Raw genomic sequence first — 4525 nt, 5'->3', positions numbered from 1 at the left:
ACTTTTCCTTATGATACTCTATATCGGAAATAAAATTAACATCTAATCCCATAAGATATGCGTCTATACTCGCCACACTCACTGTTGTTGTGTAATCGTTCAGCAGCCTCTTCCCTCTTTCCAAGTTAAATTATCGTTTTTGGTCTAAAATCTTTTGATAAATCTCTTTGTACAGATCGTTTGCAAAGCACGCTATAATCAGCTATGCTTGTCACTTTCCTTTTAATACAGGCCTATCTGCTGGCCTTTATATGTGGCATGATCCATCCAGCTGTTTTAAAACAGCGAAGCGTGATTGACGGGAGAGATGCACCTGGCCCACACCAAACTCATTCAAGTATAATCATGTCTGGTGGGCATAATGGCACTATTTTGTTCCGATTTCCACTTGGTGGATTTTCTGTACGTGAGAGCACTCTGGAAGAATGCGTAGGTGATATCAAATTGTTGACAACACAAAAAGTTTGCCGTCAATACAAAGAGTGTCTAGGTCTGGCGTTTGTTTATTTGCAATATTCACAAATGGGGATGGGGCGATCTGTGTAGAGTGATTGCTAGGTATACTCAACATCTCGGTATAGGTATTCGCACGAACGTACGCAAATCCCGAGAATTACAACTCTTCGTCATCGCACTGGCTGACTTGATTCTCTCCTGCATGGCGGTAAACAATGCTGTGCTGCAGTATGCTGTTTCAGAGGCCGTATGTTCAGCACCTCCTTCATGCACTTCTAAAGCACCTAGTCTGAATACATGTTTACAAACAGACTTTTGTGTGCAAACACCGCCCGCGCCTCCCCGCAGTTCACTGCCATTTGCACTGCTTTTATACAAGTTATAAATGGGATGAGATATGTGTAAAAATAGTTTTTAGTCTCATTAATTTTGTGGAAATCATATTGATATAAATTATACGCTTTACTTTAGGCCAATTTTTGTCCCTTTTCACCCTTGATATTCTATGGCAAAACTTTTATTCTTCATCGTGGTAGGTTTTTAAAAATTGAGGGATTCCAAGTCTCAGTCACGCTCACCTTACATTCTTACCCTTGTTCTAGTCTAATTATGCAACCTTGTTTTTCAGCCTATCTTCTGTTCTTTTCATCATCCCTTAATCATTTCCACTTGTACACGCACGGCGGACATTCTTCTTGATGCCAAACGTTCGTAGTCTGGTCTTCCTCCTTCAGACTTTTCGCTGTGCTGACCACCCTGTTCCAAGTTTGTTTAGGTCGTTTCCTGGTTCTATTTGCGCCGCGGCGACCAATCTGCAGTGTCCTCGAAAACGTACATCCCCGCCAACTACACTTCGATCTTGCCCATCTAGCAATGTCTTACGCCAACTGTGCTAAATAGGACGACATTTTCGCTAATTCTAAACGTAACTGTAATATTACATCGCCCTTTCCCGTAAGATGTTTTCAATTGATGCATTTTTTTTTCATTTGGGGACAATTGTGCATGCTGCATTGCCCCGTCCCCCCGGTTTTCGCCCAGCCAATGCGCTAACTGCTATTACATTAACTGCCCACAAGCGAAGGGGGGTGGAGTCGGTCAGGAGCATGGTCGGTTTTTATAATATTTTAATAATATTAATATATTTCATATATATAGAAAATAAAAATATATAAAACATATTTTTAAAATATATAATATAAAATAATTGCATATAAAAAAATATATTATAATTATATATAATATAATATATTAAAATTTTAAAATAAAAAAAATTTTATATATTTTAAATATTATATATACCCTAATTTTATTTATTAATATTTAAATTTTAAATATTTTCCCTATAATTTGATATAAAAATTATAATACCTATGTTTAAAATATATAATATATATAATATATAAATTGCATATAATATTTTATATATTATATATTATATATTTATATATAGATTATATTATATTATAAAATATATTAAAAAAAAATAAATACATATGTTTAAAATATATGAAAAATAATATTATAATGTGCATATAAATTATATTATATAAAATATTAAAAATTTTATATATATTATAATGATTTTTAATATAAATATTTATTAAATAATATATATAAAATTATTTGTATATATTAAATTTTAAAATATAATTATTATATATTATATATATTAAAATATATAATTATTTTAATTTATATTATATATTTTAAAAATACTAAAATAATAATATAAATCTTCTTATATAAAAATATAAAATATATATATCTATAGATATATATTAAAAATTTTAAAAATTTAATTATAATATATATTTTAATATATAATATTTGATTTTATATAATATAATAATATATATATATATTAAAAAAATATTTTATATAAAATTAAAAATATATAAAATATATATATATAAAAATATATATTATAAATTAATTATATAAACTTAAAATATTAAAATATTAATATAAAATATTATATTAAAAAATATATATAAAAATATTTTTTATATATATATAATTATATTTTTAACATATATATATAAATATATATATATAAAATATAATATATCATAAAATCATAAAATATATATAATTTAAAATTGAAAAAAAATATAATTATATATAAAAATAAAATATTTTATATAATTTTATATATATTATATTAAAATATATATAAAAAAATATATATAAAATATATATTTAATTTTAATATATATAATTTAAGGGGGGGATATTTAATTAAAAATTGTCTAATTTATTAAATTCTTTGCCAATTAAATAAAATTTCCAATTTATAATTAATATAATTCCCCTTTTTAATAAATCTTTAATAAACATTTTTATTAATTTTAAATTTCATTTGGTATTTATTTATAAATGGTAAGTTTTACAAAACAAAAAGGGGTATCGGCAGGGGCCTTGGCCCATATAAATTTTACCCCCTTTAAATATTTTTAATTTGTAATTTAAACCTATTTAAAAATTAAAAAAGTTAATTTCCCAAGAAAATTTTAAATTAATATTTTTATTATTTGGGAAATTTTTATTTCTATTTAAATTTTTAAAAAACCTAATGTATTATAATTAAAGGGAAATTTTTAATTTTCAGGAAAACAAAAATTCGGTTTATATAATTTTATAATTATATAAAATTTTATATATATTATATATTATATAATAAAATATATATAATATATATAATTTTTATATTATTATAATATATAACATATTTAAAATATATATATATATATTTTATATAAAATATATATAAAATATATAATAAAATTTAATATATATTTTAAAATAAAAAATATATATTTATATCTTTTAAAATATTATATATATATATATATAATTTAAAAAATATCTATATAATATATATAAATATATAAAAAAATTTTATAATATTTTAATATTTTTAATTTTGATATATATATATATATATTTTAAAATTTTTAATATTATATATAAATTATATTATATATATATATATAAAATTTTATTATAAAATATTATTTTATTTTTTTATAAAAAAATATTTAAAATTTATTAATTAAAATATATATTAAAATTTTTTTTTAGAAATAATATAAATATTATAAATATTAATATATAATATATTTTATAATAATAATATATATATTTTAAATATAATTTTTAATATTAATAATTTTTATTTTAATATATATATAAATATATTATCTAATATATCTAAATTTTTAAACTATAAAATATATTTTAATATAAATAATTGTATATATATATATTATAAATATTTAAACAAAAGGGGGTTTCCTAAAAAAAAAATTATATATAATTTAAAAATAAAAAATTTTATTTCCTAAATAGGTTATATTTAAAAATACTATTTTTAAAAAAAAACCAAAAAATTAAAAACTTTTCATTAATTCTAATTTTAAATAAATTAATAAAAATTTTATGTAAAAAATTTTTTATAATTTTTTAATAATATTTTACCCCAAATATTAAAATAAAACAAATTTTTTAAAAATATGGGTTTTTAAAAAATAAATATAAATTTGAATTTTTAATAATATATAAATTAAAAATTAATAATATATTTAAAAATTTATAAAATAAATCCCAAAATATAATTAAAAATAATATAAAATATTAATAAAATATATATATATTAAAGGGGGGATAAAAGGTTTTGAAATTTTTTAAAATGGTTGTGGGAAAAAAAACCAAATTAATAAAAGGGTTAATGGGTTTAAGGGGCGACAATTGGGAACCCCCAAAAAGGGTTGGGGAATTTTAAAAAAGGGGGGGGGGGGAGGGATGAAAACAACAAAAACGTTTTTTAACCAAAAAGAAAGCAAAGTCAAAGGAAAAAAAAAAAATACAAATACAATGGAAGGGTTTAAGATTAAGTTTTTAAAAACCCCTTGGCCCCCCTTTAAAGGGTTTGTAAAATTGTGTTTAAAAATATTTTAAAAATTTAATTAAAAACTTGCCTTTTGGGGAAAGGGTTTAAAATTTAAATGATTTTAAAAAACGGGTTTTCTTTTAAAACGAAATTAAGTGATTAAAAATAAAGGGAAAC

Source organism: Penaeus monodon, chromosome 15 (genome assembly GCF_015228065.2).
Source record: "Penaeus monodon isolate SGIC_2016 chromosome 15, NSTDA_Pmon_1, whole genome shotgun sequence".
Classification (NCBI taxonomy): Eukaryota; Metazoa; Arthropoda; class Malacostraca; order Decapoda; family Penaeidae; genus Penaeus; species Penaeus monodon.
The sequence above is the reverse complement of the archived record's forward strand: the minus strand, read 5'-3'. Positions refer to the sequence as shown.